Source organism: Euprymna scolopes, chromosome 21, assembly GCF_053919585.1.
Source record: "Euprymna scolopes isolate OS-2025 chromosome 21, ASM5391958v1, whole genome shotgun sequence".
NCBI classification, from domain to species: domain Eukaryota; kingdom Metazoa; phylum Mollusca; class Cephalopoda; order Sepiida; family Sepiolidae; genus Euprymna; species Euprymna scolopes.
This window is the reverse complement of record NC_136502.1, coordinates 21238675-21260285: the sequence shown is the minus strand read 5'-3', so window position 1 is coordinate 21260285 and position 21611 is coordinate 21238675. Positions and strand designations below refer to the sequence as shown.

General features: G+C 33.4%; 1 protein-coding gene across 4 annotated transcripts in view; it reads right to left on the bottom strand.

The window, feature by feature from the left end:
• Positions 1–21611, bottom strand: part of LOC145242049 (putative protocadherin beta-18) — a 108860-nt gene that overhangs the window by 87136 nt on the left and 113 nt on the right. For all 4 annotated transcript variants that reach the window (XR_013862646.1, XR_013862645.1, XM_080104942.1 and 1 more), the window contains exon 1: positions 20953–21611. This exon is cut by the window's right edge. The gene's annotated coding sequence lies outside the window, so the exon portion shown is untranslated. The remainder of the gene's footprint in view (positions 1–20952) is intronic.

Genomic DNA, 21611 nt, shown 5'->3' with positions numbered 1-21611 from the left:
TTCAGTTCATGTATTTTTTGTTTTGAAATAGTTTGTAATGCTTTTTACTTGAAATAATTTCAGCGAACCGAAATTAAAACGAATTTGAGGCGATAACTACTTAAATGAATTTTTATATAAACTACACATGCCATAATATAATATCCTTCAAGCACAAAATAACTGAAAACATTAAAATATTTTTATAAATGTTCCTTACGTTGACGGAACTCTATTAAATTGTTAACACAAAATGCTCAGGTGCCCCTCTTTCAAATTGAAAACGGGGCTCTCCATTTCAAAGTCGCTGCCAATTTTTATTTTTTTTTTAAACCTATTCGTAAATTAAAAAACAATTTTTTTTACAAACTACTTAAAAATACAAACCAATGAACTTTTCTACCATAAAAGTAACTTTCATTGACTATAGTAACATTTATTTATTGTATATTTATATTATTATATATATAACATTTTCTCTTTGTAAGGAAACATCATTTTGTTGGTCACTCTTGGCTACGAATGGAAACAAAGTTGATATAAAAAATATATTTTCGCGAAAATTATCTTTACTTTCATCATAATTTGCTTAGGGTAAAATTTTTGAGTATCAAAACCTATCTCTTTACAACCCCCTCCTTTTCATAACCTATCATACTTTCATCAATCACAGTCCATTTTCTGTAGACTGTTTTTGAACCCAGTTAACGACGGGTACTTTTGCTAGTATATATATATATATATATATATATATATATATATATATATATATATATATATATATATATATATATATATATATATACTAGCAGAAGTAGCAATTATGTAGCTTAAGTACAATTATGTAGCTTAGATGCCATGTATTTTCATGATATATATATATATATATGTGTGTGTGTGTGTATATATGTGTGTGTGTATATATATATGTGTGTGTATGTATATATGTGTGTATATATATGTATATATATGTATATATATGTGTGTATATATGTGTATATATATATGTGTGTGCGTGTGTGCGTGTGTGCGTGTGTGTGTGTTATATACACAGAGATAAATATGTAACTTCATATTCCCACTTTTATTGACTTTTACAAATTTCTATAATTTTTTAAATTTCCAGTCATAAAAAAATAAAATGAAAACTGTTTACAGTTTTGTGACAGAAATGCTGGCAATTTTGGAGAAAAAAACTTGTTTTTATTCATTTTCGCACAATATTTAAATTGCCAATGTATTTGTATTAACAAATAATGCACCCTTCGAGCAATTTCCTCATCTTCAACCTTGTTTTGTTTTTGTTTTTTTCAAGTTAGAATGCTTCGAGGCACCAGTGCTTACCTCTAGTTTTTGTAGCGCTAACAGCAACAAAACAGATTGTTGCAAAAAAACAGGATATTTAAAAAATTATTGCTAACTGGTTGGCCCGGGGGTTGGCTTTTAAGCATGTTGTTGTTGTTGTTGTTGTTATTATTATTATTATCGGCTCACCTGGAACTTTCACACAAGTCAGCAAACGATCTGATTGGAGACCTGTAGTATTCTCTGGAAGCTGAGTGACAACAAGTCTCCCCAGACGTCCAGCTCTCTCCTCCTTTTTCGATAGCATTTGCAAATAAATTGGCATCATCGCAACAGCCTCTTACCATTGATTTCTCGCTGGCAGTGGCCATTGGTCTATACTGGAATTTGAGTGGCACTAAGGCTCCCCAAGATCCCAGTTCTCTTCGCACTTGTCCAGCGGAGGTCTGGCCAGTGCTCCCTCCTCGGTCTTTCCATCCTCATTGACCCTTCTCGGTTCTTTGGTATCATTTTTTGGGGGGAGGGGGGGGATGGTGGTGAAACAATTATTATTATTTTTATTATTATTATTATTATTATTATTATTATTATTGGTAGTAGCAGTAGTAGTTTAACATTTTAAATGCTCTGTGACAAATCTAGGATACTATGTGTATTTCATGTCAGATTTTGAGCAATTTTGTTTAATAGTTTTGGAACATACAAGTGCAATGATGATGATGATGATGATGATGATGATGATTTTATTATATTTACTAGCAGTAGTAGTAGTAGTAGTAGTAGTAGTAGTACGAGGAGGAGGAGGAGGAGGAGGAGGAGGAGGAGGAGGAGGAGGATTTTTAAACCTATGTAACATCCTGTATACCATTTCATGAATTGGCTTTTTAACACCTAATGCCTTAAATTAGCATTTCTCAACCACTGTACCCTGAAAGGCTCCCATGTGACTCCTATTTTGGGGGGTTGGGTTGAGAGATTGCTAAAAAATTCAAGGTGAATTGACTTATTATTGACCAAAATATCAATTTATCGAGATTTTCAAAGCAATTGATGTTTGATTTTTAAATCACAATAAGTCAATATTGTGGATTTGAATTTCCATCCAAGAATTTTTTTGTTACCGTAACACATAAAGCATTGTATTTTGTATGACCATTTTGCACATTGTAAGTTTGTGAATTTGGAATCCCTGCACTTACTAATTTTTTAACTGTTAACCCCTAAAAACCCCAAACCGTATTGATTGGAACTGATGTCTGTATTCCTAATGCAATAAGTAATGCAGAAAATAACGTTTTGTTTAACTTTTTTTTTTTTAAATATGGTTGATTTTTTTTTTTCAAAATATGTCTGAAAGTTGCTAATGGAAGGGCAATAACTTTCATCAGCCCTTGTGAAACTTACATCCGGGTACTGAGAGTGATTTCAATATCTCATTGATTTTTTATAATGGTAAGACGACTTTTTCCATATACTTTTTTTAGAAAAAATATTTCTTTCAAAATTTTTATGAAAACTCAAACACTCGATGATAATATTTTTAGTACAAACGACAAACACCATATAAAAGAACAATGTCATTCCAGTCACACAAGCAACTTTTATTATAATTTGTTCGAACGTAAAAACATTACAAACATTCCAATAGAAAAAAAAGTATGTTTGTACTCATTTTTTTTTGGGGGGGGGGTAATTCTTTACAAGGCGGTTGTATTTCTGGTTTTCGATAAACAGATGTGAAGAAATTAATCATGCTAGCAGATCCAAATGAGTTGGATACAGAATGATCTTCGCAGAATCCTTTCCTGGATAAATCCCAGTAGAGAGGTAAATGTAACCGCAAAACTATTATGACCTGTTTCTCCATGTACTCTTGTTATCTGTATAATTATAAAACTCTTGTTATCTATATAATTATAAAACTCTGTGGACCTTGCTTGCTTTCTTGCTTGCTTGTATCTTGTCTTTGACGACCGGGCGATTACATCTTTTAAAAAACGGAATGATAGGTGAATTTATATATATATATATATATATATATATATATGTATATATATATATATATGTGTGTGTGTGTGTGTGTGTGTGTGTGTGTGTGTGTGTGTGTGTGCGACGGTTGTAGGTTCGATCCTTGGTTGTAGGTTCGATCCTAGGGAAAAGTGTATGTCTAGCTGCACTGATGAGTTGTGAGACAACGAAACAGTACTGTATGTGGATAACAATATATATATATATATATATATATATATATATATAAATTCACCTTTCATTCCGTTTATATATATATATATTTATATATATATATATATATATATATACATATATGTATAACTACTTCATTTACTCACATAAAATTAATATACGAAAGTATAAATTTATGCATAAACTTTAAGTATTTACTTCAACAGTGCTCAATACATAGGTAGAGCTAGTTAGTAAGTTATAATAAAATATATATGGCGATTAAGCTACACTGAATATTCTGCGTTTCATCCACTCTAGGCATAAGCCTGAAGAATCCTCGAGTGGGTGAAATGTGGAATATTCAGTGTAGCTTAATCGCCATATATATTTTATAACTTACTATATATATATATATATATATATATATATATATATATATATATATATATATATATATATATGCGTATGGGCGTGACTCAGAGGCTAAGGAATGAGGGTGGAGAGTTGTATGTTTTGGTTTCAAATCTACCTGATGACACCCAAGTCATATATATATTTTAGTTTTGATTTCATTACTATATATTAGGTACAATATAATAATCAATAGAGAATTGTCTTTTTAATAATAAATATGTAATCTGCATGAATTAAAATATCATATTTCTTATGATGGACAACGCCGTGGTTTATTAGTATATAATACTTATATTTTTTATGCTAAACAACTGATAATCCCTAAAATAATACTTAACGTAAATTATTAGAAGCAAACAAATACAGTAATTGCAAGAGTTTTCCAATGCCTTTTGTTTTTGTTTTTTTACATATACGATGGATGTTCCAAAAGTAATGCCTCCTATTTTTTCCGCCGGAATCGATCAGAGGGGATTGCAAATTGCATTGTTATGATGACTGAACTTATGCATTCATGACCTGAAAGTGTCATCTCTCTGTTGCAGATACTGACAGTGTAAGACTCTAAGAAAACAACTCCTGTCATAGAAGTGCGCCAAAAGCAGAGCTGCGTCATTGAATTACTGGCAAAAGTTCATCAAGAATGGTGGTGACTATGTAGAAAAATAATTTCTGGAGCATAAAATGCCGCTAGTTTTAATGGTACTATTTCCGTCTTTGTAGCTCTTTAATTTCAGAGGAGGCTTTACTTTTGGAACGACCAAGGTTTTAAAGGTTGAAAAACTTCATATATATATATATATATATATATATATATATATATGAACTTAGAGGAATACAAAACTTATGGCATAAGCATTATGTAAACATGTTTCATAAATTTCAGTTTGAACATTTTCACTTTACCTATACTAGCAGGGAGACCTGACGTTGCCTTGGATTGAATGATGATCAACAAATTTTTTCCACTCCCATATTTTTATTGTCATCAAAATCGGTGTAATCGCCCAATTTTCAATCAAATCGATTGATTGCCTGCTCTAGTTGGGGACCCATCATGGTGCACCAGGAGGAAGCTTCACATACTTGCTTGCAGTGACTTAATCCATAATACATTATAGTCTACATTGTGCTGTAGAGAACTTACTTTAGCTTAAAAATTTTTTTTTTCAGATATAATGGTTTGAATTTAAGTTTTAAATACAAAAGTTAAATATCATGTTTCAATTGTACTCTAAACAGAAACTTTTATTTCGAACGCGCCCCTGTCATATCAGAGAATCTACTGTAATTTTTATATGTTTGGCCTTACAGTTTGTGCGGTTATAATAGCTTGGATTTAAGTTTAAAATAAAAAAGTCAAGTATCATAGTGCAATTGTGCTTTAAATAGAAACATTCATTTCGAACGTGCCCCTGGTCATATAAAAGAACCTACTGTCGATTTTATATGTCGGACTTTTTAGCTTGTGTGATAACAAAACTTTTCAAATGCATTTGTGATATTAGGCTGTGTAAGGTGTTAACTTTGTGTCAAAATCGCTTGTTCTTTCTTTCATCGGATTTTTTCGATTATCGATTATCGATACTTTTCAAAGACATTCCGATACAAAACCTATCTAAGAACATTGCCAGGCACATAAATTACCGTTGCACGAAATTTCATAAAAATCGTCCAAGCCGATTTTGAGTCCATAGGGAACGAACTCACGCACACGCACAAAGTTCCTTTTATACACACACACACACACACACACACACACACACACACACATATATATATACTAAGTAGTAGTAGTAGTAGTAGTAGTAGTAAGTTATTAAGTAGAGTCTAAACAGACAAGTAGTGTGCCCAACCTTGAAGACAATGGAGATTAAGTCAAAGCTAAAACACTATGTACTCCAAATATTATAACAGAAAATTAAAATTGTATTATATGTAAATTAACTACAGCAAATTGGTCGTTCAAATATGCATCTTGAATCTCCGATACCTCCATTCAGTCTCAAAAGACAAAGGATTCCCCCTGTAGGGGCAGCTGCACGTGTAATTGTGAGGCAAGGGTTGTGCAATCCCAACCACACCTCTCCTGAATCGGCACTGTTTGAGTCCAGTGGCAAGAAGAAATGCTAGGACGACTGGAAACAATGCCAAGATAAGCAAAGAACACATACAGAACCTGGAAGTCCCAAATGGTAACCCATTTAGTACTGAACAGTTTCAACGTTGCTTAACTTCGGTGATCCAGTGGGAACTGGTGTGTCAATGTGATTATGCCATATCTTGAATCTAAGCCAATTAAAATCAGTAAACATTGTACATGTAAAGTGCCCAATATCTGTTTAGAGCTTTATAACAAATAATAAATAATATTAAAAACGGGGCATATCTTAACATGTTACTGCAGTTTCATGGTTATATAATCATTATTTTGATATATTTCTGCACCGTGTTATACATTTCAATACAAAATTCAAGCTTTATGAATGTATGCATATCAACGTTTCACTATCTCATTTTTGAATGTGGAGTCAAACAAACATATTTGACAGTTAAGTTTTTAAAAAATTTTAGTACATTAATTTTGTATTTGTTGATTATATTAAAAAAAAACTTGACTAAAAACATTTCCATCGAAATTTGAATGAGATTGAATGTGTTTATTTTGTATTCAGTTGTTAAATTTACATTCGAAAAGGGAGTGGCTAACTTTGACGATAATATGAAGAAGGAGGAGTTATGTGTGTGTGGTAGGGAGAGAGAGAGAGAGAGAGAGAGAGAGAGAGAGAGAGAGAGAGAGAGAGAGAGAGAGAGAGACTCCGCCCATTGACTAACGATATATGCTAATGTGTATACATGTAAGCCCGTGGTAGTTTTTCAATTTTCTTATTTTGTTTGAGCTGGGGATGGGAAATCCTATGGAGGCTAAACATTAACCTGCTATCTCATACATTGTAACTGAGTTTTATGAGCCTTACTACTTCCGCCTTAGCTCATCAAAATTAGAAGCAGGTGTTTTATCTATGACACCATCACTACATCAGATTGCTGCCAGGGCCAGCAGGCTCCTCTATCTGGTTTGTTTTCTCAACAGAGCTAAAACCAAGGAAAAACTCTTTCAATTCATCACTGCTTATTAGTTGCTAAAATTTTGTCCAGATTGCGGCTTTTCAATGATCTCTTATGATACACTGAACAATCGGAATGTGGTACGAATACAACATTTGGTGGAACTCTAATCAATAGTTTAATTATATAATTAATATTATAAGCGTTCCTCCCTTATTACAAACCTGTTGTTATAGGATTACTTCATGTCAAATTCGGGCAATTTTAACTGGAAGTATAAAAATTTATTATTTCAGTTGTCACATTTTGTGTCTGACTGTTTTTAATTGCCAATTTTATGCGGATAAACAGATCATAACAAATGACTATAGACTACCAACATCTTATTTTTCTCAGATCTGCAGTACTTTCCACAAAGATTATTATTATTATTATTATTATTATTATTATTATTATTATTATTAATAATAATAATAATAATAATAATAACCTGAAGAAAGTCAAGATAATACCAATAATAGTAGGAGCACTGGGAACTTTGAAAAAAGAATAACAGAAATTGGAATCAGGGTGAAGGCTGAGAAAATATAATGCATAGCAATAATGAAAAGAGCTAAAATCCTAAGGAAAATCCTAGACTGTGGAAACCAATCTAGATAAACTATGAATACTAACCATTAAGTCGAATGCTGCAAGAGAAATAAAGGAAAAACAGAAAGAACACAACCATAGGGAACCAAGAAAACCAAAAACAGCAAAATACTATGCCCCCCCTCCAAAAATGGTGCTGTCTACAGTAGATGGCGCCACATGGAAGAGTAGTAAATAGTTTGGGAGGCCCGATGAAAGCACTAACCAGACCTCCACTTGAAGAGTACGGAGAAAACTGGAACCATTTTGCCACTGAAGCCACAAGGAATACCAATAGCCAATGTCAGTAAGAAATCAATAGTAAGCGATTGTTTGGATAACGTGAAGTCAAATATGCTGGTTGTTGGTTGGTTGTTTTTGTTTTACGGCATATCAACCCTTTTCGGGTTATTTAATGCCGAATCCAAAGATTTTGAAGAAAAAATTTTTAATAGAATATATTTGTTGTTTTCAAGTCGGTTTCTATTTAACCCATAGTTGGAACCCTAACAGGTACTACCACTCCGGGTCAGAGTGGACCTGGGAGCAATGGTAATTAAAGGGTGGCTCCACACTCCCCAAAGCCCGCAAGCTGGGGTCTCACCACTGGATATAGTTTAAGGTCATATCCAGGACCCCCATTGAGGGGCTTTTACCCTCTGCAGGGGGGCAGTCGGTGTATTCTAATGCCCCACCGACAGGGCCCACATATGCTGGTTATTATAAAAGGTGGAGAGCACTGGAAATCTGGGGAGATGTATTGTCACTTGAACTCCAAGAAACATCACAGGTTGTTGCCAGTGAGCGATCGCTGGTGATGGGTTATGTGAGAACTCCTAATGAGTGACTAATGTAAGATGATTCTAGTTTATTTTGGTGGAATTTAACTTGAATAATTTTGAATCCATCACTGTCTGTCATTTATAGTTTCTTTTGTAGTAGTAACACATTATAATGTTGAAGATTTTTATTAGATATTTTATTAAATTCATAAGAGTGCATCATCATCATCATCATCATCATCGTCATCGTCATCGTCATCATCATCAATTATTCACTAGGAGTAGTCACACAGGCCATCAGCTAAGATTTCTCTTTGAGAACAACTTGTGGTATTCTATGGAGTCTGAGTGACAACAAGTCTCCACAGATTTCTGGTACTCTGCACCATTTTCGATAATCTTTGCAAATGAATTTGCATTATCGCAACAGCCGTTTATCATTGATTTCTCGTTGGTAGTGACCGTTGGTTTTCACTGGAATTTGGGTGGCAATCAGCTTCCCCAGGATCCCAGCCCTTTTCGCACTCATTGAGCGGAGGTCTGGCTAGTGCTTTCTCTCCTCGGTCTTTCCATCCTCCTCGACCATCTTTGGCTTTTTGGTAGGGTGAATGTTGCTACCACCCTCACTTTTTTCGGATCCGAATGAGAATGGGGGTCTTAACTTATAATTATAGTTTCAGTTTTCTTGCTTCCATGTGGTGTTTCTTTGTGTTTTAGCTCTGTAGCAGTTTTTATAAGTCCGGCTTGCACCCATAGCTCATGTGCATTAGTCTCTGCATTCAAGAATTTTCCTTAATATTTCAGCTGCTTTCATTATTATTATTATTATTATTATTATTATTATTATTATTATTATTTTTATTTTTATTATTATTATTTTTATTATTATTATTTCACTCACTAGTTCTCACACAGGTAATTATCAAAGATTGTTAATTTGACGACAACCGATGGTGTTCCCTGGATTCTGGGTAACAACAAATCTCCCCAAATTTTCAGTACTCTCCACCTCTCTCGATAACCTTTGAAAATGAATTTACATCATCACAACAGTCATTCGCCATTGGCCTTTGTTACTCATATAGATTAGTTCCCGTATTCAAGGGTGTTCCTTAAGATTTCAGCTGTTTTCAGTATTACCGTCTGTTGCATAGTCTCAGTCTTCCCCTTTGATTCTGACTTCTAGTATTTTTTCCAAATTCGTGGGTACTGTTCCTAGTGCTCCTACAATTATTGATATTATATTGATTTTCTTTAGGTTCCGTATTCCTTTAAGTTATCTATATAAAAGCCAAGTACGTCCAAGGATGGAATACTGTTGCCATATCTGGGCAGGAGCTGCTAAAAACAGCCTATCCTGCCTTGACAGAGTACAAAATAGACTTCGTGGCTTAGTGGGGGATGCCCTTTTCTCTACCCTGCAACCTCTCTCCCACAGAAGAGACGTTGCGAGCCTATCCTTGTTTTATCGTTATTTCCATGGCAGGTGCTCGTCTGAACTCCAATCTCTGGTCCCCCCTCGCCAATCTTTCACGAAAAACACCCGTCTAGCTGAATCCACTGTGAAAAATTTCCCCCACTCTATATCTGTGCCTAAATCAAAACGCGGATTCCATGAAAAAAGCTTCTTTCTTAGAACTGCACGCCTGTGGAACTCTGTTCCATCTGCCTGCTTCCCACCGGACTACAACTTGGATGTCTTCAAGTCCAATGTTAACAAATTCCTAATGAACCGCCCCCTTAAGTAAACACTTCATCAAATCTCCACACTAACGTAATGTACTTGCAATAGCCCTTATTCCTGAGTGGCTTCCGGGCCTTGATAAGTGGTGATCACAGTGTAAAAAAAAAAAAGAGTTCTCTGGCATATTTGTTTCTTTTTAGAACACTTGTATCCAATCAGCTTGAAAAATGTTTGGATCATTCTATTACTCCAGAACGTAGCTGACTCCTGGTGTAATCTTTTACTCATATAAAAGTCAGATGCATTTTAAGTTGGAGTATTGCTGCCACATCTGTGTAGCTTTCACGCAGAGTACTCTTACTAACCTTGCAAGGCTCACTTCGCAAATTCGTACCTTTTTCACAAAAGAGACATTGCTAGTCTTTTTCCTATTTCATTGTTATTTATTGTAAAACTTTCACAGCAAGAACTCTACCACCACTAGCAAGAAGTGTCCTTTCTCCCCTGTATATATAACATCAAATGGAATTACAGCGTTTTCTTTTTAAGAATTACCCATGAAACACGTTGCCATAAGGTTGCTTCCCTAAGGTTTACATTGTGCTCAGCTGCAAATCTTATGTCAATTAACACTTGCCATAAACCGTTCTCCTAAATCATCAAATTTTATTCATCCCATTCATTATTCCCAATCCTCTCATAATATTGATTATTATTCAAATGTCAATCTATCAAATTTTATCCTCAAGTAGCTTTTAACCTTGAGAAATGCTGACTCATGAGTAAAAATAAATAAAAAGAAATAGTTACTGTAAATATATTAACATTGTTACCAACCTATGATATATGTCCTAAGGGTTTTTCATGTCAAATTTTATGTAGTTATTTCAAATAGTTTTGGAGCCTGGAAGTGTTCATTGTTTTTATAGTATTATTAGTAAGAGTATAACATTAACATCTTCGAAGACACGACAAACAAGTTGATTTGAACCAAACGACAACAAAACGAGTCAATAAGATTCTCCACTTAAAATGTTAATGTGTACATTACATTTTTACTTTCACTTTCGGTTTCAATTTTAAATCGACCTTCAATCGCACAGAAATATTTATGGACGCACATATTAGTTGGAATCTTCAGACTACTGTTCTCATTTTGAGTGTAATTTTCACAACTGTTCTGTCAATGTAACTCCCGACCGTCTTCAGGTGTATCTTGTATCTAGAATCTTTCCGACAAACTTGGGAATCTTTCCGACAAACTCGGGAATCTTTCCCGAAATTCCACGTAGATTTCCGAGTTCGACAGATAGATTTCCCAAGTTCGATAGAAATATCCCCAAGTTCGACGGAAAGGTTCCACAGTTCGACAGAAAGATTCTCGAGTTCGATAGAAAGATTCTTGAGATCAACAGAAAGATTCTCGAGTTCGACAGAAAGATTCTCGAGTTCGACAGAAAGATTCTTGAGATCAACAAAAAGATTCACGAGTTCGACAGAAAGATTCACGAGTTCGATAGAAAGATTCTTGAGATCAACAAAACGATTCACGAGTTCGATAGAAAGATTCTTGAGATCAACAGAAAGATTCTCGAGTTCGACAGAAAGATTCTCGAGTTCGACAGAAAGATTCTCGAGTTCGACAGAAAGATTCTTGAGATCAACAAAAAGATTCTCGAGTTCGACAGATAGATTCTCGAGTTCGACAGAAAGATTCTCGAGTTCGACAGAAAGATTCTCGAGTTCGACAGAAAGATTCTTGAGATCAACAAAAAGATTCTCGAGTTCGACAGAAAGATTCTCGAGTTCGACAGAAAGATTCTCGAGTTCGACAGAAAGATTCTTGAGATCAACAAAAAGATTCACGAGTTCGACAGAAAGATTCTCGAGTTCGAAAATATACACCCGAAGAAGGTCGGAAGTTACATCGACCGAAATATTGTGAAAATAGCACAGAAGATGAGAACGGTAGTCTAAAGAATTAATATAATACAAATAATCGTCATCTCAAAAATGCAGAAAATCATGTAATTGCAACGTCATTTGTGATTTTCAATTTATAAAACGTTATCTTCATTCATCAAATTATCTGAAAAACTACCATGTGTGTATGTCTGTGTATGATTGAAAATGAACCTAATTCGAAAAAAATCCCCGATAAAACTCGATTAATTAATAATTAAAGAAATCAATAAACAGATTTAAGTTTAAAATTCTATTAAAAAATAAGTTGGTCTGATCAGATATCGTTCTTGTCTGCAATTCCGAATAAGTCTAATGTGTAGAAATTAAAAAAAAAAAATGCCTGAAGTAATTAATAAGTAAAAGTAATTAATAATTTTGTAAAAGTAATTAATAATTTTGTAAAAGTAATTAATAATTTTGTAAAAGTAATTAATAATTTTGTAAAAGTAATAAATTGAAAATCTTATGAATAAATTTAAGTTTTAAAAGTTCCATTTAAAAATAATTACGGTGCAAAAAATCGGCATATAAAGCTTACTTTTAGTTTCTTATTTATTATCTAGATAACTCTTGTAGTTTCGTGTATGCGTGTGTCGGACTAAAACTCAGAAACTACTTATGATACACTAAAAAATCTTACATCATCAAAATCCGTATGATTTTGAACTGAGTATGGAAAAACTAATGTTATATTTATTTGCTTGGAACTAAAAATTAATGCACTGGGGAAAATAAAAACACACACACAAACTGTCTTTCATTCTTACAGACAGTTGTTTCAAAAATAACATTGAAACTAGGTCAAACGGTTAGTAACTATTTTTTTTTCTTGTAGTAATTGCGAAAGAGAGAGGGAAGAGAGGGGGGAGAAAGAGAGAGAATCGACACTTTTTATTAACTATTTTCGACGTGCAACGCTGAGTATCCATGAAAGTTAATTATAAATTGATGGATTAAAAAAAATAAATAAATAAAAACTCGAAAGTATTTGTGGGATTTAAATATCAACATTTCGCAAAATATCAGATCGATTTTATTACCAAATCGATTTGTTTTCATGGCATATGTTTCTTCGAGAAATGATCGTTCCGAAAGTGTAAATATTTTCTTTCAAGAAATTAAAGAAAAGAAAAAAGAGATGGGGCGAAAGAAAAATTGAAATGAAGAAGACTCCCGGGCAACATCGAGTTGGTTCAGCTAGTCTTAAATAAATGCCTTATTTGTAGAACACCATTAAGTAGTTTAGAAAGTTTTGGTTTTCACTGAAATTACACAACATTTTGGTGATATTGTATGGAACAATGTTTATATACAATTAAAATAATGGTATTGCCCCTGAAGCTTTTAATGCAAGTATATTAATGTGTGTGTTTTTTTTATTATTATGGTAACTTACTTAAACATTCAACTCCAACAACAATAAAGTTGATTTATTTGTTTATTACGTTTTTAATGTTGGTTAATTTGGATGAAATTTTTTAATGTTTTTGCTGACCAAACGATGTAAACACGTTTATACATCATATACATAAATAGGAAGATTAGACACATCCACGATTTTCTCCTTTTTATTAAACGAACGAAAAATAAAGATAATAATAATGATTGCTAAATCGATAGATTCACTTTGTTTAATCTTTTTTAATATTTCAATGAATATTTTTTCGCTGTGAATCATTACACTCGTGATATAACGGCATAGAAATCGTTAGACATTTCGTTAAATAAAACAAACAAACAAACAAACAAACAAACAAACAATAACGATACAAAATTCAACTTTAATAATGATTGTTTTTTTAAATTATTTTTTGTGGAAGAAAAGTTTTTTATGTCTACTTTCACTTTCACTTTCAATTCATAAGACTTTCGTTTTCAAAAATCTTAGTCACTTTGAAAACAGCGTGAATTTTTTGTGATTTTAAAACTTGTTTCGTGACTTTTTGGTCTGTATTTTTTGGCAACTTCTTTCCATTTTATCTGGGACATTTGTTATTTAATTCTGTCATCATTTGTTTTTTTGTGAATTTTTCTTAGTTTTAAGAATTTTTTGTGACTTTTAACTTATTTCTGATTTTAACTTTTCAAAAAGTCACATAGAGATTTTTTTTTTCGTGATTTACCCTAACCTATTTCTTTATTCACTCCGCCTCGTACCGGTTTAATAAATTCTAGCTTTTTTTTTTAAACTCAAGATTTTTTTTCTAGTGTGTTTAATTGATATTGAAAACAAATACACAGTGCTCAATATTTATTGTAACGCAATAATATGCTTATTGAAATAGAGTCCTAAAAAAAACGAATTACTTTTTTGTTTCGAGTACGACGAACTTCACAATAAATGAACAAGATGGATGAAAGAAGAAATCAGCAAATAAACGAACGAATAAATGAATGAACAACAACATTAATGAATGAACCGTGGTTACTCACAGCTAAATGGTTTGCGAATTTTGTTTTTCGTAATCCGTGAATTAAAAAAAAAAAACGCTTACATTTTGCATTCTCTAAATTTATCTGTAACGTTCAGGGGTTATTTTGTCAACTTCACGATAATAATTTGGGATGAACTATGGATCGGTGCGAGGCAGGATATAAAAGTAAGAAAAAAGATTATCATTATATATATGAAGCACTTTATGTTGGCTATCTGAATAATGACCCAACTTTTAAAGTTTTTCACCCAAGACATCAGAGATCAATAATTCCCATTCATCTCATCTATCGGATTAGTGGAGGAGGTACTGCATGGAAGATTAGCAATCCTATTTCTTTCCCAGTAAGAGTATATATATTGTTACGTTATTTTATTTTATAAAAAAAATTTCAAAGATTAAAAAATAGCGACCATCTTCAAGTAATATTGAAACAATATCGACAGAAATTGGAAACAAGTCGCATTTTCCTTTACAATATATATATATATATATATATATATATATATATATATATATATATATATATATATATATATATGTGTGCGCGCGTGTGCGTGTGTGTGTGTGCGTGTGCGTGTGTGTGTGCATGGGTGAGAGTATATATATAAGCAATTGTGTGTGCGTGTGTGCATCTGTGTGCGTGTGTGTGTGCGTGCATGGTTGAGAGCGTATATAAGCAATTGTGTGTGTGCGTCCACGAATCAGTTGTCGATGGTTAATGTCCCATCAAAACGAACAATATTAATATTGTCTAAATTTCCCCTTGCATGGAGACAAATAAATGGTGACAAAAAAAGAATGAATAAATAAATGAAGAAAAAACGCCTGTTAGCTGAAAAAGAGAGGCTAACACTTAATATCCCCCACCCCCTCGTGACACACACGTGCGCGCTCAGGTAGGATGTGAAAAAGGGTATGCTTTCGTGTGGGCGACCCGGCCCCATTTTAACGGTCATGATCATAATCCGTTCCTCCTCCCTTGAATATTCCCCTCACCCATTTTGGGAAGTGTCAGAATATTTGAAACTAAATATAGCTACTCATACTTCACTTCGATCGGAGTCGATAGGTATATCAGTTTCCAAAAATCATATTCTTTATCATAAATTTATCAGACAGCATATCGTTCGTAAAAAGTGAACGTTGGTTTTTACGACCGGCATCCTCGTAACTCTCGCTTCCCTTGTTTTGTCCTTTAGCACTTACTTTCAATAAGCAATGCTTCTGACAAAGGGGAAAGAATTGCTGTTTTCTGTGCCAGAATCTATTCCATCTAACACTTATCATGGTCTTAATTTCCATTTGAATATGGTAAGCAAAAATACTTTCGACAGCATAGTAAATCTCGCTCGCCTTATTTTGTCCATTAATCCTCACATTCCATGAGCAATGTTTCTGACAAAGGGGAAAGTATTGCTGTTTCCTGAGTCAAAATCTATCCATTTTTGTTGGCGTTTTTTTTTTTTTTTTTTTTTTTTACACATTTTTAGTTCCTTCCATGAAGTGGCTTCATGCCTTATCTGGAGTGATTTCCATTAAAAAAAAATTTAAATTAGCATTTTTTAAAGTCTGATACAATAATGAAAAATGATCAATGTAATGATCAGACGATAAAAAATCGTAAAATTAAATTTCACAAAAAATTCGATTTATAAAAAAAATTGACCAAAAGATGGCATGCAAAAATGTGTTTAAAAATATATTATTTGCAAAATCATGTTGATTTCGCCATTAAAGGAAAAACAAAAAAAAAAATCATTGGGTTATTATTTTTAAGATGTAAATCTTTTCTTACAAGAAATTAAAAGAAAAAAAAATGAAAGTAAAAAGACCACCGGGCATTGCCAGGGATACACAGCTCGTTAATAAAAAATAAAATAAAAAATAAAAATATTAAAATTTGTGTTTTTTTTTTCTTTAATTTGTTTTTATTTCAATAGCTTCTTTATTTTTTTAATTAACCGATGCCTGGTCATAACTTACCTTGGTAAACCAATCGATTAATTACTTACATAAAATGTCTTTTAGCATCGTCCGCGTAATTCTTTATTCTTGAAGATTGGCCTTTCCGTTCGAATCGTTCTACACCGTTCTGTTCACAAAAACATCAATATTATTTATCTCCTCGCTAGAGAAGTGTAGAAACAACGTCAAGTATGGTTTTGATAAGCCAACGCACCAGAATAAGCGCACTCTGGCCTACAAAAATGCCTGAGCAGGTCCGTGAGCATTTCTCGGTAGGAGCGCTAAATGTGATTAGCAGCAAACTAGCTTCTTCTGAGAGAGAAGGTAAAACCTGGGATGGTGGACCTCCCAGGACTGAATATACATAAAAAAAAGTCATTATCCGATTTGTGTTTTATGTGAAAAAAAAAAAAAAAAACACAAACATTAATATCGACATTTTTTTCTCATTCAATCACCCAAAAGTTACTAGCCCCCCCCCACCTCCAATAAACTTGCATTTCAAGATTCTTTGAGATGATTGGTTGATAATTTCTATTATTTGTATTATTCGGACTATTATTCTCGTCTCGATTATTAATTTCACAACTTTTCGGTTGATGGAATCTCCGACCTTTTTCATGTGCATTTTTCTTTGAATCTTTATGGCGAACTAAATTTATGAGGAGTTTTCAGGAATCAGTTTGAAATTTTGTAGATTCCTGAGTTCGAAAAAGTGCACCGAAAGTTACATCGGCCGAAACGTTGTAAAAATATCAATTAAAATTAGAATATTTCCAAAGAAGATTTTTTTGTTTTCAAAAATATATCTAATGTTTAACCTCTTTAATATTTCCTCATTCTTGACCTGCTTCCCTTGATTAAGTTATATTACACACAGTCGATGTGTCCATGTTTCTCTCTCTCTCTCTCTCTCTCTCTCTCTCTCTCTCTCTCTCTCTCTCTCTCTCCCCATCTTTTCTTATTCTTTTTTTTTTGTTGGGTATGGAACATCCTTCCGAAATGCCAGACATTCACACGAAATTTCAGAGACTTCCACCGAGAGATCTTTTAAGGATTCTAACCGTCCCTTTCAGCGCAATTGTTGGGATCTCTTTTTGTACTGAGTCACTCGCCAGGCATATATATATATATATATATATATATATATATATATATATATATATATATATATATATATGTGTGTGTGTGTGTGTGTGTGTGTGTGTGTGTGTAGAGTGGGGACAGTCTAGCTCCTTAAAAGGGACAATTTGGGTTAAAAAAAATAAATATCGACTCAATAAAGAAGTATTTATTCTTCTCTGATCGAACACAGGACAGTTACTACACTTTAATCATATAAAACAATGGTTTGTTTTAATGTCATCAATGTTATGACTGTCAAGAGCCTTCCATATGTCTTCATCATTGATGTCTGTCGCACAAGAAAGAACACGCCCTACAAGTTAATTTTAGTTACCTATATATATATATATATATATATATATATATATATATATATATATATATATATATATATATATATATATATATATATATATATATAATATGCATATAACACAGTTTAAAGTTCTGCGCACTCACTCGTCATACGTGAAAACTAATATGTTTCACTTTCACTTTCAAAATTGCACAGTCTCGCGTATCTGTGTTTTGTGTGCGTGTGTTTGTGTACGCGTACAGTTTGACGTGATTTTTCCGTGGTTCGAATCCTTAAACCGGTTTCTAGACTAAAGCACATTTTCATTTCTAAAATATTGTTTTAATCATTTTGTCTAATTTTCCTACCCTCTTTTTCACAATTTTAAAAGTTAAATCAAAATCTCAATGAAAAAAAAGCAAAAAAAAAACGAGCAAATATAATATTATCAATTTAACTTGCCGTTCCACTGGGACGTTTTACATAGGGCTATTGGTATTCAGTATCTTGCAGCAACCCCAGAAAAACACGCCCCACCCCCCGTACAAACTCATCCGATTCAATATAACGCGTGAAAATGGAAAAGCTAGATATCACGGATATTATCTGCATGCGTTTTAGATAAAAAAAAAGAAAAAAAAAAAAAAGTTCTTACTATTTACGTGTTTCGAGCGGTTCTTCTTATCTTGGTTACCTTAGTTAACGAAGTTCGTCCGGGCACGTTTTGGCCTTCTTCAGGTGACATTTGTTGAAGTTGGAATTGTGAACTATCAGGGTAGATTGTTCTTATTACGTGTTCCAGACATTTTTTGCATCTCATATCACTTGAAAAATTGTTTAATCGATTTGTAATTAGCACCCACGCCCGATGGTGCACGGAATGGACAACTCTGTAATTTTGCTCCCAGCCCCAAACCCCAAACCCCAAATTATCATTTTCTATCATTTTCAACGTTGAAGATGTAAATAAAATAAAGTCAGAAGTCGAACGCTGACCCAAAAATATTATTATCAAAATTCTTACTGCGAAATTTATACACAAAATAGATTCTTTAGGAAATTTTAGTCGTTCTTTGTGCAGAGCTTTGTTTTCAATTATATCCCGAACATAACGATAGACATACACGTAGACAGAGAACTGTTGCCGGCGCATGGTATTGAACTTAGGATCTCTATATTTACCGAAAATGCTTTTTGATCGACTGAATATTCATTAAGCTATTTGCCTGTATGCATAGAGAAAAGTCATCATATAAATGGGACCATTGCTGGCCTGTTTCTTTAGTGCGAGGGGGGGGGGTCTTCTAATTGCCGTTAGGTCCGAGCCAGAAATGGCAGTGGTCAGGTGTTTGCTTTCTTTTTTTATTTTTTAATTATTATTCGCCTTCCGGGAAGAAGGAAAGAAAGTTTGACACAAGTTCGATTTAAAGTGAAATAAGTGCAGCCTTTTTGTAGGGACCCACCTTAATATGACCCCCCCCTCCGTTGGCACCCTATGATTATGCACCAACTTCCTGTTTTGTTGCAACGAGTTCGAGTGAAGTTGAATGCAGAGGACACTTAATACCGATTGCTTTTTTTTTCTGTTTTTTTTTTTTTTTTTTTTTGAGCGGATGGGGGGGGGCGATTAAAAGAAATAAAAATAATACAATAAACTTATAAACAATTAAGATTTTTGAACCTACATTTGGAATTTTAGGTTAGTGTAGATTTCTACCTATAATAATGCCGAGGTGAGTAAGTACCTCACTTTCGACCCCCCTGGCCCCTCCCTCACTCATGAAAAATGCAGAAATTGGAAATTCTGCGCATTTTTTTTTTTAATTCAGGAATTAAATAGCTAACTATTTCCATTTTTAAACGTCGTGGTCGTAAGTTCGATTATAGACATGAAGACATTATTTTAGAAAAATATTTTTTAAACCACAAATTAACAGTAACGTAGGTAGGTAGGTAGGTAGGTATATATATATATATATATATATATATATATATATATATATATATATATATATATATATATTTTTTTTTTTTTTACAAGGTAGTCACCACTTATCAAGGCCCGGAAGTCACTCGGGGATAAGGGTTACTGTGTGCACAGTACGCTAGTGTTTGAGATTTGATAAAAAGTCTTACTTAAGGGGGCGGTTCATCAGGAATTTGTTTACTTTGGACTTGAAGACATCCAGGTTATAGTCAGGTGGGAAACAGGCAACCGGAACAGAGTTCCACAGGCGTGCTTCTGAAGATGTGGTACAACGTTGGTCGGGTACAAAAATAGCCGAAAACGAACGTGTCAACATTCTCCGATAAGAATTCCTAGGGCGATTGAAAAGAAACCTGAAGGAGGAGGTAATGCTTGGAAGAGTATACATCCTCGGAACAACTCGAACCATTCCTCATTCAATCGAAAAAGGCCAGACTCCTCGCGAGCGAAACCCTTATAGAAATACGCCAAGTTTTATCCTGGCTAAAAAAATTCGGCTTAAATATTTCCATATTACGTTTCTGATTTTTGGAGATGAGGATTAATTATTCTTAAAATTTGGATTTTTTGGACTACTGTTCTCATCTTGAGTGTCATTTTCATAACGTTTCGGTCGATGTAACCTCCAGCCTTCCTCAGGTGTATCCTGCCGAACTCGGGAATTTGGACGCCATAAACATTCCCGAGTTTGATGAGATACACCTGAGGAAGGTCGGAGGTTACATCGACTGAAACGTTGTGAAGAATCCAAATAATAAGAACATTTCCACTGAAAAATTTCAGTTGAGGTTCAAGTTCACACACACACACACACACACACACACACACACACACACACACACACAGTATATATAATTATTTCCACGGTCAAGAAACGCCGCAGCTTACAAGAACTATGAAAACCAACAAGCATGAAGTAATATTAGATTTTAAGACCAGCATTTTATAATTGCGGCCGCTAAATTTGTAAGACAGAAGTTGCAAAAGGTAATAATTAAGTGAAATCCAACTGAAAACTGAACATATTCATTATTTTTAAAAGTGTAAAAAAAAAAATGTAAAAAAAAAAATGTAACAAAAAATGTAAAAAAAAAAATAGTATAAAAAAAGTCAAAAGAAAAAAGACTTACGTTAAGTTTTGTTAGTTTGTTGTGTTCTTCTGTGTTTGTGATTTTTTTTAATCCACTGGAACCAAAAAATCCGGGGTAATGAATGAGTTAGTTTGATTTTTATCTTTTTCTTTCTCTCTTTTTTTTTTTTTTTTTTTTTTTTTTTTGTATTTCAAATAATCTTCGTCAACATTTTATCCATGTTTTTCTCGTTTTTTATTTTTATTGTTTTTTTGTCCAAGAAAAAAAAATCACCAAACAAACAAAAAATAAAGTTAGACGTAACAAAACAATTTAAATGAAACGCGCACCACACCACCACAGAAGTAAAAACGTGCGCACTAACGCCGCCCGTAAAGTGCGTCACACAATTATTAAACAACAGCTTAATAATAATAATAATAATAATAATTATTATTATTATTAAAAGCAAAAATAAAATGAAGCTTCGTAAGCCCTTTTAAAAAATTTTTTTGAATTTAAAAATTCACCATCATGATAAATAACAAGAAAATATATAACTAACACTACTAATAAGTTTCCGCGCTTTCTATAGCGTCACTTTAACATGAGTTGCTCCTCTGAACCGACTGACTTGACTGGCTGCGCTGAGCTTGTCGTTCCGGCTCGCCGTAACAATTTCCGTCTCATCTACAACGTAAGAAGAAAACCCGGGAACC